Source organism: Ornithodoros turicata, chromosome 5 (assembly GCF_037126465.1).
Source record: "Ornithodoros turicata isolate Travis chromosome 5, ASM3712646v1, whole genome shotgun sequence".
NCBI classification, from domain to species: domain Eukaryota; kingdom Metazoa; phylum Arthropoda; class Arachnida; order Ixodida; family Argasidae; genus Ornithodoros; species Ornithodoros turicata.
In genome coordinates, this window is record NC_088205.1 from 50,443,424 (window position 1) to 50,470,479 (window position 27,056).

The 27,056-nt window shown below is 46.4% G+C and overlaps 1 protein-coding gene across 4 annotated transcripts in view; it reads right to left on the reverse strand.

Moving 5' to 3' along the window:
* The window catches only part of LOC135394457 (uncharacterized), a 112,487-nt gene that overhangs the window by 59,737 nt on the left and 25,694 nt on the right, over window positions 1-27,056 (reverse strand). The window contains exons 2-3 of one of the 4 annotated variants that reach the window (XM_064625193.1): window positions 16,065-16,091; window positions 15,869-16,002 (exon numbers count right to left, since the gene is read on the reverse strand). The exons of 1 other annotated variant lie outside the window; for it this stretch is intronic. The gene's annotated coding sequence lies outside the window, so the exon portion shown is untranslated. Of the gene's footprint in view, window positions 1-15,868; window positions 16,092-27,056 lie in introns of all 4 variants that reach the window. 2 more of the 4 variants (XM_064625194.1, XM_064625192.1) reach the window with 2 other exon arrangements.

Consider the following 27,056-nt stretch of genomic DNA (forward strand, 5'->3'; position numbering starts at 1 on the left):
ATAATCCGGATTAAGCGAAATGGGATGTAACCTTATCAGGGAACTAAACGAATTGGAAAAAAACGATGCTTCGCAGGACAAACAATGTATGTATTTTCTTTTTCTGGCACAGTGCTGGACAAAAGTTTACGGAACACGCTCCGGCGCATTTCTTCCTCAGAGTGACACGCTAGCAGCGAATGGGACCGTACGGACTTACAGACATATGCCTAGGTAACCCAGTCACCTGTTTAAGTCCGTACGGTCCCATGCGCTGCTAACGTGTCACTGTGGGGAAGGAATGCACCGGAGCGCGTTCCGTAAATTTTTGTCCAGCACTGTACAATAGGCATACATGTCTTTTCTGGTACGACTGCACCTCTGACGTTCGTTTCCAAAAGCCCCTTCATCCGACGGTAACCGAGGGTAGAGGCAGTACCGATCCGATTGTACAAGCGTATGCAAAAGAAGCTAGAGCACTCTGTTGTGACGGTTGTAATAGCGTCGTAGTGCGATTGTGAAGTGTATCTGTTGTATCGTACGCTCTGCGAAGCTGCTTCTTACAAAAATATGGTTCCAAGTTGAATAATTATTGGCTCATATCCGTACGTAATAGGGACGTTTCGTCATTCTGACGTATTAATTCGTCACTTTGACGTGAAAGTCCTCCTCACACACACCTCACAGTCGGCACACTACCCAAAAGCGCACGTCACTATTCCAAGCAATGAGGGATTTAGTACAAAATACACCTCCTTCCAGCAGACTATAAGACCCACAAGCACCATATCGTAGAACAGCCCTTTAGTGCCCCTTTAACCGGCCAAGCATATATGCGTAACTTATATACGTATATATAACTATAAGACGTTAGAGTCGGCATTATGTAAAGTTTTTATCCACCTCCCTAGTGTTTTGGATTGTATCTCATTACGGCCGAAGATGTCTCATAACGGCCGAAAGTCAAAATGTGTATTGTAACGTGCATTGACATGCAATGTTGCTGCCAGGTATGGATATACATTCCAGAGGGTATAAGCCGTGCAGTGTGCCCTTAGGGCCCTTATCATATATATAAACATATTGTGTGGCAATCAGTATGTTATCATACCACAGCACAATGCAGCATATTGTGTAATGTGTACACCCCAAAGGTAGTGTTGATGTTGCTGTGAAGCATGCAGGCTACTATGTGGAGTTAGCTACTTATGGAGAGCTAGATGAACATCGGCTTTGTTGCGACGTTTTTTGGAGTCATCCTACAGTCACAGGCCAAGAAGGAACACCCATCTCAGTCGACGTCAGTTTATTTCCATTCGCTTTACAATGGTACAATTCTTGCTTCTGGAATGAGTAGACCTGCAATAAGCAAACAGCAACCATGAATAGGCTAGAATATTTAAAAAAACAGGCATTTGACTCTACATGGCTGGTTTTAATGTGCACAAGCTGCATACATGTTAATATGTGTCTGTTATTTCATACAAGGCTAACATAAACCTTCATCTAGACGAAAAAATGAAAAAAATGTGACTTCCAGGTAAACACAATGCATAACCATGAGATGAATTTAGTTGCATTAGTTCATTCACTTAATGGAAACATGTGAATATGAAACAGTGATACATTACAATTCATGAAATGATGCATGCATGACTTTCCTTTTCTCCTTTCCTTTTCTTCTTATAAAAGTAGTGCACGAATTAACTCTCGTGCACTACTATACACAATTTTTCACTTCACAACAGAACCCTATGATACATTGGTAATCGTAACAGCTCGCCTCTTCAGCCAAGACTCCATGGGCAGCAACATCCTGTTAGCCATGTTGTTGTTTTTTTCGGAATCCTTCGCGTACCCACATAACATGACTGAAATGGAAAATAGCTATAAATAACAATGTACTTAAATGACTTCCTCTTGAAATATTTATTGTAATCAGATATGCTTTTGCGCTTAGTACAGTGCAAAAGCCTGCGCAACAAAAGGCCTGGGATGTTGTCCGGAAGGGTCATTCTTCTTCGTAGCAATGCCCCGCCTCACATGGCGAATTTGACGGTAGCAACCCCGGCCGCGTTGGGAGGTTTTGTCCTCATGCCCTTACAGCCGAGATTTAGCCTCAAGCGATTACCACTTATTAAGCGATTATGGTTCGGCTAAAGAACACATTGGAGGAAAGACGTTGCACACAGGTGTTTGGTGTTTAATGACGCAACAACATCTCCACACAGATGAAGCCCTCCAGAAAGGTGTCCTGCAGTGGCTACGACAGCAGCCCATTTCTTTCTACGCAGGAGGCATCAAAGAGTTGCGCCACAGCGATGGTAGCGGTGTCTATAAATGCGCATGGTGGATATTTGGAAAAACTGACGTAGTTTGGTGATACCTGAATTTAAAGAAGTAAAAGTGTCGGTCAAACTTCAACAACCCTTGTACATCGTTGCTTCCAATCATGACATGACGTGTATTCTATGTCGTTCACTTATTCATTGCAGTGCAATATATTGAATCCGATATCCTAACAAAGAACGTTCTACAATCATGGCAGGTCCAGAAGCTCTGGTTGCCTAGAAAGTCATTCTAGCCCGCCATACAAACAGATTTCTAATATTATTTTCTTCAGTGTATACTATGTTGTCGACTGACTGGAGCAGCGCAATGCACACGTTACTGTATAACATCTAGTACTGTACAATGTGATGGGGATAATCTCCCTAGTTCTACAATATATCGGCTCGCAAATATTCGGTGTTCACACGAAATGAGGCAAAATTTCCTAAAATCCCCTGGAAATTGGAACGCAAATGAGATTAGCGTCGTCGTTTATCACATCCATCGTTCTTGCTGGTCAGGCGAGTAATGCAGAAGAGCGATTCACCCACGCTACACTCGGCTACTTACAATTACTTCCGTGAACTTCAATAAATGAACCTCTACAAGTATTTTCCTCCACCATTTTGCATCCTGCACACGCCTGCAGTGCATTCGGATCCTGGGTGTAATTAGCACGTTACTTATACACAAGGAGGCCACGATTAACGCCCATCATGGAAGCACAATGAAGCAGAGACAACCACATTGGCAAATGAATGCACGCCAAGAGAGCAACGGGTCGTGACTTTCTTTCAGGGAGAGCAAAAAGAAACGGGGTCGCCTCGGACGAGACGAAAAACTCGTTTTCGTCGGACGCATCGTCTACACACCCTCTGGGACACCCCACGCTTCGAGAGACGTCGTGCGTTCCTGCACGTATTATAGATACTCGTCCGCAACTACCATTCTGGGCGGCGTGGAAGGTAAAGTCATCGGTAAACAACCTTCCGATGGAAAGGATAGTCGGCGTGGGATTCTTGTGCCGTGTGGGTTACACGCTCATGTTAATGGACTTGTAAAAGGTTTTACGCATCGTATATACTGCTTTCGTTAAGTAGGTACACGTAATTGAGTTTATTCGATGTAGAATATTAGATAAACGTAAAATTAATGTATATCCATTAGTTGACTAGGACATATTAAAAAGATATTTCAATTCGAGTGTGTTTAACTAGAGCACTTGTAATTTCATTAAAGTTTGTGGAAACATGGGCGCAACGACAAGGAGACAATGAAAAGACCAAAAGTCGCAACACGCTTTCGTTTTCGTTAATTTGGTTTTGCAAAGACAGAAATCCACCACGCAGAAACCACGTTTAACCAACACTTCTGGTGAATTCTGCGGAAGTTTTCAGGCTGGAGTGCGGTTCGCTCGCAGAGCATTCGCCAATACGCATCACGCTTTGCACTTGACTCAATTTCTTTTCAGCCTAAATAGCGCAAGCACTTAGACATGCACAAATAAATAAATGAAAAGAGCCAACGGCGCCGAAACAGAACGAAATAGAGGGCGCACTTACGCATCCTATGGCAGACAAGCCGTGCTATGGGAGTAAAGAGAGAGAGCCTGCCGAAGAAGCGAACGCTTTCCTCCTTTTAGGAAGTCGCTCGTAACGGTTATATGCGCGATAAGGAGACATTTGCTTGCACTGATAGGCGATCCGATAGAATGTCAAGGCAGTGGAATACCTATGAGAGTGTTCTATTTTGCGGTAAGATAACTTGGTCGAACGATGGAAAGGTTACAAGGGGGTCCGGGTTCTTTTTTTTCCAAAAAGACAAGGAAAGAAGTACAGTGGCAGCGCAACAGGGATTTTCAAATAGAAAGATCTACTCACACGACCTCCTGCAGTGTAAGGCTTTTCTGTGTACGACGTTAAATTGCTATCTCAAAGCCTTCGAAGAAGGGCCAACTGAATACGTGCGAGACGCGAAGCCCGTCATGTACGAGAGGTGTTCAAGTCAAACCGGGACTTCTCATTTTTCGCAAAAGTAAAATGAACTTTCAGGCGAGAAATTAGTTTTATATTTCAACGTAATCTCCAGCTGCACTAATGTACTTGTCCCAGCGTTTCACGAGGGCTTGGATGCCAGCAGCGTAGAAATCATTACCAGCGCGTAGCGGCCATGATCGGACCGCATTCTTGACCTCGTCGTCGCAGCTGAAGTGGCGGCCCCCAAGGAACGCCTTCAGTGGCCCGATGAGATGGAAATCGCTGGGGAGGAGGTCTGGACTGTAAGGGGGATGTGGCAGCAACTCCCAGCCAAGTTCCTGTAAGGTGCGTGTCGTGAGATGCGCGGTATGCGGGCGTGCATTGACCTGTAGGAGGAGGACTCCTTTGGTGATGAGGCGCGGCCGCTTTTGCTTCAGCGCTTTATGCACATCCCTGAGAACCTGGCAGTAATATGCACTATTGATGGTGGTACCACTGGGCAGAAAATCAGCATGAACAACGCCAGCCTTGTCCCAGAAAACCGTTGCCATGACCTTACCCGCAGACGGGGAGCTTCGGAACTTCTTGGGAGCTTGCGAGCCCGGATGTTTCGACTGTTTTGATGCGCGTTTAGACTCAGGAGTGAAATGGTGCACCCACGTTTCATCGCACGTGATGATCCGATCAAGGAACGGCTGTCCTTTTCCACAGGAAACGGGAGATTTCCAGTCTTTTCTGCCGGTCAAACACGGAGAGCTGCATCGGGACCCAACGGGCACTAACTTTCCGAAACTGGAGGTGTTCATGAATGATAGTATTCAACGTTCTCACAGAAAAGTCCGTCTTTCGAGCCATTTCGAGACATGTTATTCATCGGTCCTTGAGGATCAGGCGCTCCACAAGTTGGATGTTCTCAGGAACTCTGTCACTGGGCTCTGAGCCGCCCCGGCCGGGATCGTCCTAGACTGATGTACGGCCGTCTCGGAACCGTATACACCACTCAAACGCTTTGCTTTGGCTAAGTGTATCGTGGCCATACTGAGCCGGAAGTCTTCAGTGAATTTGGGATGATTTTACGCCTTCATTCACGAGAAACTTCATGACAACTCGCTCTTCGATGTGCGCGCTCACCTCGTTGTCGGCCATCTTGTCCAGCACGTGTCTTCTGTTTTGCACAAACAACTTTGGACCACCACATGGTGAATGCGCAAGCCTGTCCGTGTGAGAAATGACGAAAAAGAAGTAGCGCGAGCCATTTGTACACTCAGGAGACAGAAAGTCCCGGTTTGACTTGAACACCCCTCGTACACAGTAAATCTTTTTGCACCCTTTAGGGTGTAAAAGGGGTGTAATATGCGGATAACACCCCACTTTTTTCAGTTACACCGTTCGCTACACCCTTGTCAAGCTACAAGGGTGTTTCATGGGTGTAAAATGGGTGTACATTAGAAACACACCCTTGTAACACCCTAAAACACCTTATGATTGTGTTACTGTCTGCGGACGTCCGAATTCCCATGTTTGCTGCAACCCGCATTTCGGTACCGGGAATGGGATTGAGGGGGGAAATATAAGTTTGTTCTCAAAAAAAGGAAAAACAAAAGAGGAGGGAAAGGATTGATGCTTTTGAACATATTCATAGCTAAGGCTGCCGTCATGTACTATATGTGGACTCTGGGGCTTCGGTGTCGTGATGCGTCCCCCAAAAATCAGGGTTCCGTTATCGATGCCAGTTTACCTGCGCTGACAGGCTTATATGCTTGTTCCATGCAAATTTCGTACTAATTCACCCGTAGAATGAGTATCCTATAATCAGGACCGCTCGCACGAGCGTCAGTAGCTCAGTCGGTAACGTGTTGGCTTGCCGTTCTCAGTGTCGCTGGTTCGATCCGGGTATGACACGAGGTAAAATTTCTTCCAGCATCGGTGTCGGATATGGCCTATGCATGTCGGAGAACATCAGGTGGTCGAAATGCAGCATAACGCGCTAGCCTATCATCTATTATTATTCCATACTGAAAGGGTGTTTTTCCGAAATAACACCCTTTTTGAAAGGGTGTCCACATGAACACCCTTTCGAAGGGTGTTCAGGAACACCCTTAAAGGTACTGTAAAGCAGCACCGATCAAATGTCATTTAATGTGGCTCTTCGATAATCCAAGCCCACAGAACAAAAACAGCGTAAGTTTAATTCCAATCGACGGTGCAATTAATTAGAAAATTACAATTAAAGATTACGGGCAACACTGTACTAGGTATTCGAAATGAATCCGTACCCCTGGCACGTACGGCGGCAACCACATTGCATGCGTATAACACTGGGCCCGATATAACAATCCACCACAATCCACCATAAAATCCGCCCCTGCGATCCACACAACGATCCTGAGGATAAACGGATAAGCGAACTGAAATGAAATGCTGAGCCGTTGAAAAAAAATGTGTCAGACGTTCAAGAAGCCAGACAGCGTCGGGACTTGTTTGTTCACAGAGGTTCACAGACAGAGTTTGTTCGTGCGAATCGAAAGAGGCCGCGAACAGAAGGAGCGCGCAGGAGCAGCAGAGAAGTAGCGAGAGCCTCCATCGAACAGCGGACAGCGGTGGGTTTCTTCGCAAAAAACACTGTTAACAGGGGTTTCAAAATGCATAGGTAAACAGGAAAACTAATAACATGGTTACTAAAATAACGAAGTTCCGATGTAATAGTGTGTAATACCAATTTTCAGTGTTGCCCGCTGTACAGGGGGTTGTTTGACACCAGGCGTCGCACCGCTCCACTACGCCGCATCTTTCATGGCAAATTAAAAATATTTATAGTGCGTTGTCGGTCGTATGGTTCCGCATATGGTATTTAGAAGCAACAAAGTCTCTAGTCACATCAACGGCATATAATGCTTGTCTACTGCTTTACAGTACCTTTAAAGGTGTTCGCCATGGGAAAGCTCAAAAAACACCCTTAAGGGTGTAAAAAGTTTTACTGTGTAGGATGCACTGGAGGCGACTTCGCGCCCATACGTGTTCTTGAACGCTGCGCAGTTGAAGGATCTCTAATTAACGAGCGCTTTACGTTTTAGTCTCAACAGAGACGAGGCTAGGGGAAAAAGACCAACAAACAGAATATGAACTCACACAAGCAAAATGAATACAAATCAATCAATACGTGAATCCGGCAAATGAATTTTACGTAGCCTGTCACGACTTTGTCGGATCTCACATCTCAATATTTTTGATTTTTCAATCAGTCCATTTGACGTACAACAAAAAAGAAAAAAGAAGAAAGAAAAAAAACGTTCGGGTTGGAACGGTCTCGAGGAGTTTTAGTACATCGGAGTGTGCTCACGATAATGTTTCCGAAACCACGACAAGTCAACAGTGCCTTCCAAGCGGGTCACACCCTCGGCTTGGATTTGACTTTTACCACGTCGTTTTCGTATAGTGGTTTCGGATATCGTCTGATATGTCGGTGCGTGTTATCGTCGGCGATCGTCACAACTCTCCCACGATGTCGCTGGGAATTTTTTATATGCAAAAAGGCGGTCGGAAGAAATTGGATGTTGCGAATTAATTTGGGATTAGTGCTTCTACGGTTTCGGTCTCTCCCTTTTTGGCTTTTATGGTTATCGCAGGGCGGACGGAGCGGAGCGTAAATGTAAACAAACAAGATGGCGGACATCCTCTTTAACGAAGTGGCCTTTACTACGAATTTTTTTCGCGGTCCGCTGAGCTTCGTTCTGAAGGAGTTTGACCGCACCCTAAACAAATTGTTAATAAGGGTTTACGAACAAATGCATGCATTCCGAAGCATATGGCGAATTCCGCTGGTCGATTTCGTGCAGCACAGTGTAGTATGCCGGTTCGGGTTCCGTGTATAGAAACGAACCAACAGCGAACTACACGATCAATGAAACGCAAAGCACGCCGTGCATTGAAGCGGCCAATGTAACACGCACACTCAAGCTATAGTGCAAGCTTTTCTGCACCGCAAGGACCCGTGGAATTCGGTACAAACGTCCTTCCGCCATTAAACGTTCCATATTCGAAGGCACAAACATTGTGAACACGCATGAATGGCACGATAGCTGAAGAAGGGAGGGGTGATATTTTTACCTTTTTATCTTGTCATTTTTCTTTTTCCTTTCATTTAGGGGACCTTTGTAGGAGTAGCAGAATTCGTCAGGTGACGAATTCAATACCTTCCTCTTTTCTTTTCTTTTCTATAATGCGATGCGATGCTATCGCATCTACTTCGTGGCTCGTTTTAACCAACATCGCGGCAAACATTAAAACGACTGAATGTTACCTGGCATAAATACTAGCGACCTGCCTCGAGACGTGCGTTCTGTAGCTCTAAAGATGAACATCACTCCAACAATTTTGCTCGTCACGCCCGATGCGTGGAAGATGCGAGAAGAAGTTCTCCAAGCAGCGTCAGAGAGAGAAAGAAAACACACATACATACGTGTGTGTATCAGTGCCACAAAAAGCACGTGTTAGTGGGCGTGCAGCCCACTTGGTTACCCTGAGTATCCGTGAGAGCGTAAAGAATGACGAGAGTCCACTTGAGGTTATGCTCGTCGTAGTGCCCCAAATATCCACGGAAGCAAATAGAGGCCAGCAGTGCATAAGGGCCACCAACCGAGCACGGTAAAGCTGGACACAGTCTGTCGATATGTGGAGAGCCATTACAACGGCGTCCCTTTAAAGAAGAATGCCTCGCGATAGGAATCTCGGCCGACACGAGGGTGTGGAAAAAGAGGCTCGTGCAGGAAAAGGTGTAAACACGCGTGACCGCGAGGACTACTGTGTTTGGAACGAGCAACTCGTGCGCTGACATGCTTGGTGACAACCAGTCATGTTTTTTTTTTTTTTTTCAATAAACAAATGGCAGATCGAAGGGTGTTTGAACACGTCTTCCATTTCTTTTTCCTCTATATAGTCTCCCACAGATGACACCACGAGTCCAGCATCGTAGTGATTAGGTTATTTGGAGAGAACCTGCTGTTGCTTCATGACAACTAGCGAATAGCCTTCAGCCACAGCAGTCACAGCATCCACAGCAAGAAACATGAGAACTTGTTTTGAATTTACCTGAACCGTCCTGCGCTAGGTGATATGCCGATCGATTTTCAGTTATTCCGTGTGTACGTGCACGAAGCAACTGGTCTTGAGCAGCGTACACACGTGGAGAGGGGGAAGCTGGAGGGAGTGAGGGGGTTAGTATGCGTCCTGGGCCAACTTTTAGGGAAAACTGCATGGATATCCGTCTCGCAAGTCTGTCGGAAACCTACGGAAGACATGAGACAGCGCAGGCGGTGGTAGTATACGATCCTTCTAGGGTTTGGCTGGATGTTACAGAGACTTTATTCCTGGATTTACCACGATTGCGTGTCCTCTCACGGAACTGACCAAAAAAGGAAGCAGCAATACAGTTGCGTGGACACCCGAACGTGAGGAAGGACTTAACATTCTGAAACGCCTATGGTCGGTGTCTCTTTGGGCAACCAGATCATTCTAAACAATGTCAATACAGAAAAAAAAGGGGGGGAGGAGACTGACTTTTATGAATTGAGTGCGAAGAGACACGTGGGGTAAGTACGTGGGTAAGCGGCAGCAAACGTGCACCGATCCTAGAGATAATATTCTGTGGCAGACGAGAACGATCTTGTACCTGACAGGCAGCTTACTTCGGACATCCTTAACATCACCTGCTTCAGACCTCCTTGACCGCTTCGACGTATCTTTTTAGCCATCCTTTCAATTGCTGAGCCCCACTGTCTCAAATCTTGGTGTTTGTATCTCGGTTTCTATCTGTCAAACTCCGCAATGCCTGGATTGCGCTTGACCTATAAGTCCAACCTACGCCATCTTTCACCACTCACTGGTATTAAACCCATTTACGGTTGTTCCTGTGTCGCAGTTCCTGGTCGCGTCACGCTAGTACGTCGTCCAACTTTCAGTGATGGTCGCTTTGACCGACCACCCTACACAATAACATCACAATTTCTGGCATTCCATAAAAGACGTCATCTCGACACATCATCTCGCTTGTTGACAAATGCATGTTTTAGTGCAGCGGGCTCGTCCTCTTAGACGACATAAAGTCATCGGAGCCATAAAGTCATCGCCGCATATTGCGCCATAAAAATGTTACGCTAAAAATGCAGATACCACGGAACAGAAAGAAGATAACTGTTGCGTCAAGCAGGACTGCCGAGAGTATTTATAACACTTCCTATGGCAGCATTATAAAGTGTGAGTCACAATGCCAACTTCCAAGGTAGAAATAAAGAAACAGTTTGAGAAACCTACTTTCGCGATTGATCGATATATGAAACCAGCCCCTCTAGGCAAGGAAAATACGTACGCTATCTCGGACAAGGCCCATCTAATACGGCATCTTTCGCAGCATTCATGCGCAACGAGATAACAAATATCATCGGGGCTGATACGCACCGACAACTTTAAAATTGGGCTTTTCACCGGGGACGTCCCTCTATTTTGGCGACCCGATGAGTGTTGACGAGTAATGAGGAAAAGAATGACGAAACAAAGGAGATCGGAGACCACCATCCGGGATTCAAGCAGCGCGGAACACTCTACTGACCCAGATGACCAGCTGAGCGTCTCTGCTTGTACCTCTCTATTTCTTGCATTTCTTACACAAGTTGAGCAACGAGGCTGAGCTTTTTGTGCTAACAAGTGCTCTGTGAGAGAGAGAGAGAGAGGAGTGGGGGAGGGGGTGATTCTCGCATTTCCCAGTGGAATCAGCCCTGACGACGAAACCTGCATGCCGTAACAGTTAGTAATGGGACGTGCGGCCTACTCGTATGTCCGCATTTATTTTATTTGCGTGTGCAACAGACCCGTAACGAAAATACGACTGCGTGATATGATGCTGTCCACTTCGACGTACACAAATGCGAAGCATTACGAAGACCAGATTGCCGTGCCCAAAATTGCGCCAGGGAAACACGCACAGTGTATATAGCAACGCGCACGCGGCCTCTGGCAGCACTGTGCAAATATTTCTTACAGCACCAAGAGCCACCAGTTACGAGTGCACGGCTTCACATCACCTAGGGCAGGGCAACAAAGTATCGCATTCGAATAAACAAGTTCATATTCATTGACATTACGGACAGCAGCAAACGAATGTATGGCGCTCTGTGAATTCTTACAGTGAAATGACGTATTGGTAGCCAATCTGATTGGTTACTGCCCGCACATACTAAAACAGAGGACAATTTGCCTGTCGATGCATTCTGTACGGACAACTTCATAGCGAACAGAGATGCCTGGTGTGCGAAATGAAACAGGAAAGGACGATTTCGGTACGTGCCTCATATTCATGCATATTATACGCTGCCCCATATTACACTGTGCTGGCACTTGGTTGGCTGGATGTTTCATAAGCCTCGGTAGGGGTGGTGTACCTTCAATGTAAGAACTAGGCCCCAGGGTGGTTGCAGAGATGGGGAAAAATAAGGCGGTGTCCTGTCTTTCATTCTTGTTCGTGTCTGCATGACGTACGTGTCTCATAGAGGATTATTATAGCTCGAGAACTGTGCACGGACGCCGTCTGAGAAGAAGATGACAGCACCTTGGACATAGTTCCACAAAAATTTGAATTGCGCAAAGCGAACCGTGCCGACCGTAGCGCTATTTTTTGCGCAACAGTTTCCGAAACTTTGAAAGTAATAAAGCTGAGTCAGCGATGCAGGAAAAACGACCGCAGGCTGTGAACGCAATATAACGCAACACCATAGCAGCGGTGCTTTTATTTCACACACCGTGGCGACTCTATCGACGGGGTCAAGGTGAACGCGGTCCCAAAGGAACAAAAGCTTCCCACACATCCATAGAGTACGATATAACAAAGGCACATCCGGCGAGAAACGAGTACGTCGTGATCGTGGGCGACTGATCCTCCGGATTGGTCGGGATGACCACCTGCTCGTTGTTATCATACGGCGGCCACCCATTCAATTTTGTCGCAAGGCTAGCGCGTAGCATTACCGTGTCCGTGATGCTACACATTAAAACTGTTTCTGGTCCTTTCGGGTGTACATGTCATGCCCTATGGCACACATCGTTGTGATGGAAACTTCGCGTCATACAGAAAGGTATTTTGCAAAATATCTTTCTAAATGGTGCATTCTACAAAAAATATCATGTCAAAGGGGGGGCCTATTCTGCAGAAAACACCATTACAGGGGCATTTTATGCCATGTGAAACACTGGTTCAGGTGGGTGTTTGCTACATCATTTTCAACACTGTTATTACACCTTTCAGCTGGGCCTGCGGAATAAAAGAGGGTATATCTATTGACAAAAGAAGTTTTTTTTTTTCTTTCTTTTTTACGCGCTAGAAGATGTAAACAAATTGCTGCGTAGGACGAGTTCAATGTGCGAGTTTCATGTATTTCTAAGGCAACACCGCCCAAAAATTGCTTGCCGTGGAGTTACCAGCAGGTACACTTTGGCGAAGTTACACTACGGTTCCCACCAATTCCACATTAACTGCGAACCCAAACAGTGCAAAAGCTAGTAAGAATTCGTTCGTGCCGCTTGCAGGGCCTCGCGGAAACGGAGTGACGCCATGGCCGGCCATTATTCGATGGTTCTTCAAAAAAAAAAAAAATACGTAGAGCTTAGAAATTTAACTCGTCCTTTGTCAGATGACGATCCCCTCAGTTCATTCTTTTATTGTCCCTGTGTTAATGCAGCCGTGCGGGGCGATCAGAAACGCGCTTGTAGCTCATGTAGGCAAAGATGTAGAAAACACACGCGACCTGCGTACTTTTGCTCCAGGGCGACACCCTAGCGGCGGACTGAAGCGGACTCGTTCACTCGTTCAGAGGGGTGCGCCGGTAGCGATACACTGCGGCAGTCTCAGTATCACTTGAATGTACTCGCGAATATGACCAGGTGACCAGCGCACTCGTTCAGACTTCTGAACGAGCCCGCTTCCGCACGCCGCCAGGGTGTCGCCCCGAAGAAAAAGTACGCCGCCTTGCTTGCTCCCTAAACTTTTTGTCTGTATACCTGTACCGCGTCGCAAGTAACGACGCAAAAATGGGCGGAAAGAACGAAAATTGGTGCTGCGGTACACACGTCCGCCAGTGTCCGTCAATTATAGCTCAAAAACGGCTTCGTCAAGGGCTCACGGCTGACTAAGCAGTGATGGTAATGACTTACGTACGATGCGAAGGTTCTGGATAAGATACTCTGCCTGAAAGCATTTCCTCGTCTCATACGTTTGTGAGACTCGTTCTACGACGTGCATCTGTGACACCTAGTGGGTTCACCAGAGCAACACTGGTACATTTTCAATGTTTTTCCGAAACTCTCCATATTTGGCTCCCATCCGTGGAGGACGTTCAGACAGTGCTCTTCCGTGGCGGCAACTCAAAACCTGCCTATAAAAAAACAGCTTAGCGAGCGGTTGTCCCACGCTGAGTGATATATAGTGAGGTGTGTGCGTGAAGCAGACATCCGGGCGTACCCTGTGCGCAGCATATATCGGTAAGCGTGGGCAGTCTTGCAAGTGCTACGGTTCCTGTTAAATCTCTAAAGGTTGAACGGAGGTCAAGTGCAGTGGGCTACACCCGACTTAATAACAGAGCGCACGTCTAGCCCCTGGATGCAACAGGGAAGGAAGGAAATATATTTCTATCGATGATGGACGGATACATGAGCGGCCACTTATGGGACAAGCGATTGGCATATTTTGGTCAGAGTAGGTGTGAATGGCACAGGCATGGTATTTGACATCATACTGCATGAACAAAACGTAATCGTAATTTGCATACAGTTCCGCGAGCCAGCAGGAATAAAGCGGACACCAGCGGCATGCATGGGGCTATGTACAGAAGTGCGAAATGAAAACAACACATCGAGTTATCGGGAACACAGGTCAAGGTATCCGTTTATATGCGAGGAGCACAGAATGGAATGGATCCGGATCAAATATTGACACTATCGAGCTGTAGTGCGCGAGGTTGATGGCCGGCGATGACGACACATATTGTGTGATGATCGACTAGCAACGGTTGGCGTCGCTGACGTTACCGTCTGCCGGTCAAATGTTCGGTAGGTTTCACTGGATGGCCACCGAGGTCGACGGCATTTCGAGGGGTTGAGGGACAGCCAGCGGAGACCGGTTTTCCGCCTCCGCGGCGACCTCGTGCATCATTTGCGAGTCTTTGCTGCTGCAACGTAACGGGCCATTTTGCAGGAGGCCACCCGGCATTTCTTCGACGGTCGCCAAGCGACGGAAACGAACAGATTATTAAGAATTGCCGTTAAGACGCAGCTTTTTTCCTGCGCCAATGCGTTTATCGCTCTTTGGGACTTAGAAAAAGTATGAGATCTACAGGCGTGATACCATATCGTAGTTCAATTGTTGCCTTCTACAGGGTGCCTTTTTTTAGCTGCGCTAGATTAAAACCAAAACGCTACGAGAGCCATACAGACACAGTCTTTGCAGATAGGTTTTTTGGCAACAGGTGGACCTCCTCTCGAGAAGCAGATGAAACTCTTATAGATAGACTAAATATAGCTAAAACTCATAAGCTCTTCAATTCAGTCATTCGAGCAAAAGTCAGATAGTAGAATGCAAGAATCCTCGTTAAAAGCCATTTTATTTTCAAAATATCATGCAACGAGCAGGTGTGTTGAAATATACATCCCCGAACATTGTTACGCAAACGCCGAAACCGAAACGAAGCCGAAACCACGCGGATCAGGATTCAGGAGCGGAGGGATCACGAAGCTCATTCTACGTCAGAGGGCCACGTGATTTGGAGCGATGGAGATGACTGGAGTATTCGCTCCGAGATCGAACGGTGTCGGAGCGCTGCGGAGAAACGATGAACTACCGTAGTGTGGGTAGCTTCCTCGGGTCGTCTCCTTTTACACGTTTACTTTCCGCGTTCAGTGCAAGAGGCGGAACATTGGGGAACCAAACAGTATCGTACCATCGCTGCACAGGTGATCTTCCGGTGAATATATACACAAGAATTAAGAAAAAGAACCATGAACTCCGAACATTGGCCGGCGTGTTATCCACACTAGAAACGTGACGGTGTCGCCACCTATAGGTCGGTCTCGCAGCGAATAGCATGTGATGGATATGATGAAATACCAGCATTGGAGATGCTGGTACACTGGCCGGATCAACCACTTTGCGAACCAGATAAGCCTCCGACGGCGAAGGTCAGGTTTCGGCTCATTTCCGTAGAAACATTCGGCAATTAATATCTCAACCTACGTGCTCGTTTCAGGGTTTTTTTTTTTTTAAATAGAACGGCTTTGAATTATCTTTCGTGATCTCTCCAATTCTGCTATCTCACTTTTGCTCCAAATCCTCTATAATTAAGGAGTTAATGAATTTTAAGTAATTTCTCGACACGTAGAATAAACTCTCTTCGAGAGTACGTCTGCCTAACTGTAAAACTCAACTTAAAAAAAAGGCATCTATGCTGCTCTATACAAAGAAAAATCTGACGTCGCAACAACAACAACAACCAAAAACACCCTACATATATGGCGTAGATTGTTACCTCAATCTTGAAACTTACTTGCAGAAAGGACAGCGTGGTCCGCCGTGTGATTTGCGGCCCAACATTCCGTAGATGTGGAGGAAAAATGCGTGTGCAGTCCGCGTTGCGCTCGCTTATCACCGCAATCCACGATGTCAGTAATCTACCTCGTCCTATAATCGTGCGACAACGAAGACGAGATGCTTCAAGGTTCAAATTTGGGAACTTTCCTCACCTTTGCTGATCACGAGAGGATAATTACCTGCAAAGCAGAAACGCATGTAAGCGTCACTTTCGGTTCGTGTCAGCAGTTCAGCGCGTCAATTGACGTACGGGTAAAGGCTTCCACGTTCTGACTATGCGTTTTAAGTAACTTTTGAGCGGACATTTCTAAAGTAGCAAGCGGCGTTACAAAGTTTCTTTACGGACTCTGTTTTTTGTTTTTTTTTTATCGCCGGCACACAATACTTCGTGTGAGCAGCATACTCACTCGCGATCTATTTATGAGAGATATCACTATTGAAGTCTAGTTATTCATACTGCTGTTTCTAGTGTTCAGTTACTGCCCAGAAGAAAAGTAAGCAAGCTAAGCTGGAGTACTGACAAGGAGAACATATTATCAGTAACCCTTCTGTTGAGCTTCCCACTCCCCTTATTGCCCTTCTTTTCCCATGATCCTTCTGTTATTAAAGTTGATATGCTGGTCTGAGTTGTGTACGTGTCGTCCCGTTTAGCTGCTCCCCAAACTCAGGGAAATGTTCTCCTTGTCAATTACGGGTACTGCGTGCACGATGGCGGATGTGATGGTGTTGTTGTCGGTCTCACAATGAACAGCGTCACCATGGCAGCACGAGATGAGTATGCGATGTTAGAGGCGATAACATTTATCGCTGGCGCAAAGGATGACACACACTTTCAAGGTCAAGCTATATATGAGACAAACGGTCACAGCCCAATCTGCCGAATCCCAGTTCGCCGAATGCAGTTAAGCGGATTATCTTTGAGGAGAAAGGTCAACCCCTTTCGGCAAGCTGAGAAATGATATAGGAGCTTTTCGGCGAGTTGGGTATGGTGGAAAATGACCTATAGATAGGAAACGTGCGAGAATCATTGAATCCCTTAGTGAACAGTGGCTGGAGAACTAGAAATGATGTTGAAAGATGACACCCACCAGTCACAGTCATTAGCTATATTCATGACGAAAACCCCCGACTAGGGAACGCAGCAGCACATGCAGATAAGGCCACAGCTGAAGAGTTTAATAGGGAGACGATAAATTTATCCATGGCCAGAGTAACCAAGGGGGACATCTCTGTATCAAACTTCTCTTGCGTGTGATCTTTCTATGAATGCAATAACTCAGGGAAAAGACCGTGTTTGTGTCGTCCCTAATTGTGGTCTGCCTCGGCCAAATCTCGTTGTTTACATTTTTCTATGTTCACTGGTCTCGGGGGTTTTTGTAGTGAATCCCTGCCACCAGCTCGCATGTTTTCTCGACATTCTTTCATTAACAATATATGTGCGGTTTAGTAATTAGAGTAAGAAAAATATATCTTCGAGACACTTCAGTCCGATAAATTTTCTGTGCTTTGTATTTACATATTTTAAATGTATTTTATTACGGCTCCTAGACCTAGAAGTCGTAAGCTCTGCGTCGCTATCGCGAGAGGTCCTATCGTAGTAACGTTGTAGCTGGCTGTGAGGATAATTTTGGTGGTGGTGGTGGTGATGGTGAAAGGGCTCGCCGTTGTCGGCCACACAGATGTGGGCAACGTCGCGACTGACGCCCTAGGGAATGTGCGTCCTGGGCCAACTTCTAAGGGAACTGTGCCAACATATGTCTGAAAGCGTCTGAGAATGACTTTGAAGCCCTCTACAATCGCTTATTAACCAATTACAGCGAAAGCATAGTGCCTGTGAGGTTCAATGAAAAGCCCCATAAGAGATGAACGTAGGAAGAACAGAAGGTCCCACGAACAATCGAATTGGTTGGTTGACGGCGTGTTAGTTACCGAGTTCTGCCTGCCGGTTCGGCGGAAGACAAGTTGCACTGGGAGGCAGGACCGGCGAGAAGGGGGGGGGGGGAATGAAGCCCCGCGCCTCTTCACGGGCCCGCCCGACCCAATGCCCGACGGTTGCCAACACCAGGAGACGTGAGGAGGGCGACCGGGCAGGACTCCGTATAGTCTTGCATCCCCGGGGTCCGCCGTAATTTCTCTCACCGGCACTGCTGGGAGGACAGTGCGCCCTAAGCCTCCTTCATAGGGAATCTTATCAACACCTGAGGAGAACCCATGGAAAACAACCAGACAGCGCAGTCGGGTCACCTCTCAATTTCGATGTGGAAGGCGATGGCCTTAGCCGCTATGTCACGGTGGTAAGGTAAATTCGGCGAATTGGGAAGGGACATGTCGGTCATCCGGCATGTCGAACCAGCACATTTGGAGGTCAAGGGATTACGGCTGTCTCCCGGCCTTCAATGCATTCGGCGAGTTGGGATTCGGCAGATTGGGAGGACACGAGACAGGAGGAGGAGGAGGAGGAGTGTCGTTGGGAGGAAACCCGAGAGGTCTGCCTGCCTGATTAGGCGGCATGTTTCTCGGGAAGGGAAAGGTGGTGGAGAGGAGGAGAGGAAAGGGTGAAGTGGAAGACCAAGCGGAATCCGCTCGGGGGGAGGATAGCTGCGTCCATGGGCCGACTTCAGGGGAACTGTGCCAGCATACGCCTATTACACATCTGAGGGAAACCCAGGAAAAACCCCAGACGGCACAGCCGGCCCGCGGATTCGAACCACGGACCTCCCAGTCTCCAAGCGCACGCGTTACCGCTGCGCCACCGGAGCTGGTGACACGAGACAAACTCGTCAGAACGCTGCATACAGAGATCTTCCAATCCACGTTAGCCCTGTTTCCCAATGGATTGCGAGTAGGGTTGCCACCTTTCGGAGTGCAAAATACCGGCAGAGGGAGAGGAGGTGGAGTAGACAGAAAGGAGGAAATGTTCGCGGGAAAGGGAAAGTGGGTGAGGGGTGGAGAGTATACAGAGAGAGAGAGAGAGAAAGAAAGAACCAGCGTTCTCGCTCAAGACAACAATGATAATGATAATGAATAATTACAAAAAGACTGGTGACTACGGAGTTGGGTCTGTGCTCCAGATGTCTGTGCTTCAAGCTGTAGTGGAATGTTGAAGGAAAACCCCGTAAAAACCCCTATGAAAGGTGTTGAGCCACAAATACCGGCAAAAGGCTGCCGGTATCACCGTCCAATCGGCAATCGGCAGACCGAGCAAATAACCGGCCCTGCCGGCATAATACCGGCCTGGTGGCAACCCTAATTGCGAGTGAGTACGTGTTAGTGCAGTAATGTGTACGAATTGTACAATTAAACTGCTCCGCGTGTTAAAGAACCCTCAGGTGGGCAAAATTAATCCGCAGAGCGATCAGTGTGATTCCTCACTATGCCATAGTTATCTCGCGACGTAAAGCCACGTATTATCCCGTCCTGAAATTAAAGGGAGCTCCGCGGCAATTCACATCTGTATCTCGACAGTAAATGGGGAGCAACTGCAGTACCCTAGATTGCAATGGACCTTTTTCACGGTGGTCCATGCGCATGCGTATGACCTAGAGGCGCCGGAGGGGATTATCTCCGTCTCCACTAGATGTCGCACTATGGGGACGACACAAGTGAGGACCAGTGGGGAGACCGCACGAATGGCACGAGCTCGTCGGCCCCACTCCGGACCGGTTTTGGTCCTTTGTGCTACCCACGTGGATTTGTTTTGACGCGCGCCGAACATGGTTCGTTGGAGAGCCGCTAGGATACGAGTCATACGACGCGTATGTGAAAAATGTCAACTTTAGTCCCATGGCCCAGGTCTGCAAATAGTCACTGAACTTCGAAAATGGTCTCCTGAATGCAACAGTCCAACTGGCATTCTATTCTCCTATTTATTCTTATCATATACATCTCGCGGGTGTTTCCAACACAGCATTGTTATCTCTGATATTTCTTCCACGCGAATACCTCCACTACGCAAAGATGAAAAGATTTATTTTACTTCAAGATCATCTTGAAGCTGACCTTCTCGTGCAATATGTTGTGCCTGTGTTGCTCTGACTGTTTGGTTTGCTCTAATCATACGAAGTTTGTCGTTGCTCTAATTGTATTTTTATTTTATTTTTAAATAGCAAACCGGCATCAGCCTGGCTGACCTTTCCTCTTTTCTTTTCTTTCTCCTAATAAACATGTCCCCCTTCATTTTACTTTTTCTCGGGACAGCCACCAGCAGCTGAACTAAGAGGGCGCCGGCATAACGGTCAATCTAAGTTCCATCAAAGAGCAGCAAACTGTGAACAATTACGCGGGGAAAAAATGAATGCCAGAAAAGAGTTAGCCATTACGGGCTTTCCAAACGTTAACTTCGTACGCGCCGTAATGCAAAACTTCGGCTTCCTCTCATTTGAGCTTTCAACACTCTATCCATGAGGGCAGCCTGGTGTGATGAACTAATGAACTAACGCTTGGCTTCCGGGTGTTCTCTTCCCGCATTCAGAGTCCTTCAGAGTGTGGCATCTATGACATCATTTTAGAAGAAGAAAAAAAATCACTCTACGGACATCATAAATAAGGGCAGTGTACTACTGTCTTGTATTCGTCCACATTTCTACCGAAAGTAGTAGTTGGTCATGTTTCCCTCCGATTCAGAAAGTAGACACACTTTTCTTTTTTTTTTCGTTTTTTGTCTACGACATGCGAGGTGAAGTCAGAGACAGAAATTGCGGGTGTCAAGAACATATCTAGAATGGAAAGCCTTTATTTCTATACACTGACTGGCTCCGAAAATACAAAGGACAAAAAAGGCAACTGCCGAAGGAATTCAAGTTTTGCTTCTTTGCCATCACGTCCCCTTTTGGGAATGGCATCAGTGCTCAGTAAGGTGGTTTATCAGAATGTATTCTATACACAAGATCGGACTTTCTGGGGTTAAATGCCTTTACCATGATTTGGGAGGGAAAAATCGGGTGCTATTCACAAATTCGGGTGTTATCGGGTTATTCTTTTTTGCTTTCCGTACAGCAACCCGCCCGCGGTTCAAGATTAAGTGTTGGTAAAACGTATACGTCACGAGCACCCTATGTTGTAACACCATTTGGATGTGCTTCGCATGCTTTAGCGTTGCACTCAAATAATATTTACATCAGATACATACAAACGGCTACGAAATAGTACATGTGATAAAGGGTACAACCTCATATGTGATTTGAATTCGGGGGAGGAATCAGGTTCAACCCGAGCTAGTCCTAAACTGATGCGCGAGGGAATAATCGGGAGGAATCGGGTTTAACCCAAAAAAAGTCAGACCCTATACACATACAAGCATATGTACATGCAATATATTTCTTCTAACAGTAAACTGAGATCAACAAAAAATAAACGCTGTTTTCTGGTGCACGTGGTGGCACACTGAGGTCCACGTACGTACATGGTATGACATGAACCGCACACGTCCGAAAATAGTTCTGAATCACTGAAATATACATTCTGCCCCAATGTGAAGTCAAAAACGATGTACAAGTACTGGTTCAGTACTTGTTTCTGACAGCACAATAAACAACTGCCAGCAGCGACAGCGCAGAAGCTTTCAAAGCGTGTCACCCTCTACTAACAGCTTCCCGTTTTAGGAACATTCTGCAATAGAGTCCTTCTTTGCAAATTCCGGTACTGCACTAAAAACGAATGCCAACAAATATGTTTCAAATCACATGCACACTCCAGTTTACCAAACGAGATACGATGATAATCGTGGGGGAAAATAGAAATGTGAAACATCTTGCACTCAATTTTTATTTTATTTTATTTTTACGCTACGATGGCCGCATCCGGTAGTACGGGCCGCGATTTTTCTCTTCCCCTCTTCGGTGTTTTTATATTACCTTCTTCATCATGTAGTCATGTCATGTCAGCCACGCCATGACGATAGCCATATCTGCAGTAGGAGCATCAGCGACGCCGTGTCGCTTGAGTGCGCATAAAATACTTCCGCATCATATATCAACGAGGAAGGCGATTAATGTTGCCATATAATGTATCATAAATATACTGGTGACGCCACAGGTGGAGGTCACTGCCGTGGCACCTATCGTTAAGGTTCAATGAAGAAGGATACGCGAGCAATCTGCGAATGCAGCTGTTTGCGCAGTGTATTTCAACCGTGTTTATACAACTGGTCTGCTCTGCCGCCATTGAGTACGATGTGTATCGGGCTTTTCAATAACGATGCCCACTCACAGCCCTGGTCAGAGTGTGTCGGGGAAGCAAGTCTTATGCGAGGGAGGTTTCACAAGGAAATAACGCAAAATGTTCCAACAGCACCCGAGGTGCCGCTCACAGGTTGACCGCAACTATTGCGCAGCTTTGTTCCGGAGGACAGCAGACGCACAACGCCACTGCTATGTAAACCAAGGCAGGCAAGCAGCGATATGATAGAAAGGGCGCCCTGAGTGAGCCCCCAAGGCACGACTAGCGAGATCACGCGAGCTTGCACGACCGGTCCACACACTTTCGTCGGTAACAAGGAAAGGGAGAGAGCTGTCCTCACGATGGAATTTCAGTCGCGCGCAGTATAGAATCGAATAATAGAATGGCATAACAGAGCAATAGAACCTAATGTCTGGTCTTTGAAGTATGGGAAGACTGGCGTGTGTGCAAGCTGTGGTTTCATGTAACGGGATACATGGATTGTAACGACCTCTTGTTATGTGCATGCACCGCCGCAAACCTGTATCGGCAACACAGTGGAAAGGGCAATTTATCCAAGTTATTTACAAAGTCACCCTACATGAGGTTCGCAAAAAATCCCAACATACATGCTCCTAAATCACCTTGACATTTAGCGCCCGCGTCTCAGGATACAAGTACGACGATGTTTCAAAATGTAACATCAAACTGAATATTTTGAAACACATAGGAGATACAAATAATATGTCGTATTTCTACTTATTCACAATGTTTTTCTATGTAATTGTCACAACCGTTGCACCGACTTATTTTTTCCATGACAAAAACTATTTTTGGTTGTGCCACCGCTTCTCCGTTATTGACGTCATGATCATTCCCAAATCTTCCAGGCATCACAGATCCGGGCAGCAAGGTGAGGACTGGCCGGAGGGATGTTGTAAGGTTTGAAATGTCCAACTCTTGTGAAGCGTTGCAGCAGCCGTGAGAAGAGCGTGTGTTATCATTAAAGAGACCGTGAAATGATTTTCGCGAATTCCGAGTACTCTGGCAGAGTACTCGGAATTCCCGAAAATCATTTCATGGTCCCTGCAGAAACGGTTTCCTGCAGGAAACCGTTCTCATGATCTCTGGCTATCGTACACACATCGACTTTTAACCGTATTTAGTACAACGGGGGCGCAGTTATCAGACAAAAATAGCAGGGCGTGACCGCTGGATATATGCCTTCGAAGCGGGCTTACGTCATCGCCATCCAATTTTCTCAGCCAACTGTGAACGACGAGGAGGACACACCCCGCGGGACCATGTGGGTGCATGGTTTCGATTTGGACAACAACGACGGCGTATATCTGCCGTCGAAATCACTTGAAATATGGCGAAAGGCAAATTGTCAGCAATGGATGAAGAGATTATGCGACACACAGCGTCTATGAATCGTTCGGTACTCAGCAGCTCGTAAAATGTCACCGGCGGAGGTATGTTCTGACGAAGAAGAAGTTCAAAGAGGAAAACGTGCTCCGGTAACCATGCTGACAGTCAACGGCTATATTACATTTCTCGTAGGATTCTGTGTCAACGGTTAGGTACAACCTTGTCTTCAGGTCAAATTAAGACATATTTCATGGCGAAGTATGCAAGCTTGTTTGCAAATTTTGCAGTTTGCTCGCAAAAACCCGTTCTGTGTATGATGTCACGGCCAGTTCGCCTCGGAGGCGGGCAGCTGCCGTTCACGCCCGTGGTTAATATAGAATATTTTCGCTATTTGAACCATTTTCTACTTCGTATTTCACAGAGTGAACGCTTTAGTACGGGGGAACAAATTAACAATGATCGTGGGCTTGTCAAATATCCTTTCATGGTCCCTTTAAGGAGAAGAACACCTTCAGAAGACAAAAGTCCTCTACGATGGATTGTATCGCTACTTCAGTTCCTCCTCCAAAAGTGTAATGCACTGTATCGGGTAGTATTCACTGTACAACTCATTTTGTGATAGTTGTCTAAAATTGGTCCATTCATATCCGAGAAGAGAGTGTGAACAACGCTATCGTTCTTTAGCAGATGGTTCAGCAGACTTGAACATCATCTTGACTGGAGAAGATGTGAGCCGCCACTCTGAAGACTGCCCCCTGCTTTCACGCTCGTAGTAACGCGCACAGGTCAGCAATGCAGATATTTACATACTGAGTCCAATCAATGAATCCTGAATCAATTTCAGGTTGGCTTCGAACCCACCGACCACATATATCCGATGGCTGCTCACTGCTCCTCTACAGTGCAAACAATTAAGGGCGCTGTCATTCCGATTAAGCACGCTGCGCCAACTATTACACGGTTTTAAAACCTTCTCTAAGAATGTAATACCTTCCCAGTGTGGCAGTTTCAAACGCCCGGGGTATATGTTTCGTGAGATATTACCAATATGCCGTTGCTTTTTGAAACGCCCTCGTATACATCATCCTTGTACATCATTAATGTAACAATCATCTACAGTATCCTGTTTTCCAGGTTTGTTTTGGAGGAACAAAAAGCCGTACATTGCACCACTCGCCCCTTTACGTGCTCAATTAACTTCGCATACACAGTCGAAGTTGACTCCAGTGCACGTTTACTGCTGAGTTCCGCGACGCAAGTGCAGCGAAAATGGTATACAGCTACACAGATTCTGCTTTGAAGGCCACGGGCTACTTTGGGCAAAGGGTGGCGACGAGGCAGTGTGAATAATTATTTGAAGACCGAAGCGAATACGAAGCGAGTAGATATACGTATATGCAAAGCAAATAGGTATGACTGAGTATAGGATACTAAGCAGATATGTAGTTGGAGCCTATAACCGGACCGGATACACACGCAGCACATGTACGGATGTAAGCATGTGTCTAACATGTATTGTACACATTGAATGGTACTATAGGGGACACGGCTGTCTAAAATCAGCACTCCGTGGTTTATCCCATCTCAAATGTCCAGGTGTTGCAAGACTATTTCTTCGGAGTAATAAACACGTGCAGCACATGGTCCACCTTCAAATACAATACTGGCACAACGCTTTCAAGCGCAACAGAGGCAATATGGGACGGCGAAGTACTGACAGGCGATTTTAGCTAACCGTGTCCCCAACAGCCCACAACGGATGAGAACGTAGCGCTCACTTTGTTTTGTGCTCTCTCTTGTGCCGTTTTTTTGCGTTACATCGGAACTATTCGAACCTATTCTGTTTGGAAAAAACATCAATTCGATTCGAAATTCGAATATAGAATTCCGTATTTGATTCAATTTCCGAATCGAATATGGAATTTGTGCCACGTAAATGGTAAAGACGGTTATGCATCGATGCGAACCTGCATTAGAAGTTTTACAGTGAAGGGTGTAAAAGAGGCATTGAAAATCGCCACAGCAAATACCGAGATTCGACAGTGACATGATGGCGAGCAGCTCCGCTAGTTAAGGGGTCGTGGGAGAGATCGATAAGTACCATTACGTATGACGCACGGTGGTATTTAGTCAGAGATGGACGCGGAAGTGTCTGTGAGGGTTTGTATCTCGCCAATGACGACACGTCTCTTTTTCCGATGCACGATGCCATTAACCACATCTATAGCACCTGTCACAACATCAAACACTTTATGTATAGTGTAGTAGTGCGGAAATTACTGTTAGCAATAAGCATTATTCGTTACATTTTGGGGAAGTAATGCATTACGTTACTCATTCGTTTTTCATGGTTAGTCATCACTAATGCCATTACTTTCCTCAAATAACGGCATAAATTTTCTCAGAAGTCTCAGAGTGGTCCGTGGTATTTGAAGCGTGCATCCGAGATCTGATTAGGCTTTCACTTCGTTACGCATTACCGGTGTAATTCCCGAAAAATCACTGCGTATCAATGATATCGTCAAGAGGTGAGAGCGGTACGCATAATCATAATCTAAATGAGCAACCGTAGATAAGATTCATTACAGCGTACGAGGAGTCTTATGTTCAAAGGCTCCACTTGGACGCTGTCCTCCTTCTTGGTACCGGGTCGGTGACAAAGCTAGTGAGGGAAAGTCAGCCTATTTTTCTTGCTTATGCAGGCACAATCCGTAACTGTTGGCTTTAGGCAATGCGTGAACTTTCAACGCAAGTGATGGGTAATGCCCTGAGCCACTGCCCATTACATAACTCGCTCCCCCACAAAACCAGAGATGGGGAGTAATGTAACAATGGACTACATTTCGGTGGTGAGTAATAATTAATGTAATGCCACTACATTTGGGCCGGGTATAATGCGTAATGACATTGCTGATTACAACGTCGACAATTTAGGCATTGCCTAAAGCCAGCTGTTACGAACTGCTCCTGGCACCAGGTGTTTTTTTCCAGTGACCTTCGTCATTGACCAGGTCACCAAAGGAGGACAGAGTCCATGTGCTATCTTTGAATGCCAACTCTTTGCACGCTGCAATAGGCGATTTCAGATACTGCCCTTGTGCTCCGCACGGGGGCCCTCCGTCGCCCAAGTCACGCGCAATGCGTCGTGGGAAATGGTTTACATTCGTGCTCGTCTGCCTATTGCTCGAAGGTGCGGGAGGTGAAGGAGAGAGAAAACCGAAACCGTTTGCGCTCTTCTTCTTCTCTCTGACTCATGAAAACTAGATCCCAAGGTGCAGCGGGGCTTTCGCAACACGGCGCTCTCTGGTGGGCCATCCATGCAATTTCTGAAATCGTCTATTATCTACGCTTGCTCATTTTAATTATACATATACTGCTCTCATGCCTCATCCTCATCGGCAGAGATTTCGCAGTACCTCTGGTTACCATCACCGGCATTGAGTAACGAAATGAAAGTCACCTCTCTTCACTGTATACGCTTCAAACACGACACAGGACTCTCACAGAGCTTTTTGAGAGAACATAATGTCATCAGCAATGCATTACTGCGCATGAAATAGTAATGAGTAATACAACGCATTCCTTTACAAACCTGCAATGGCGATGGATTACAAAGT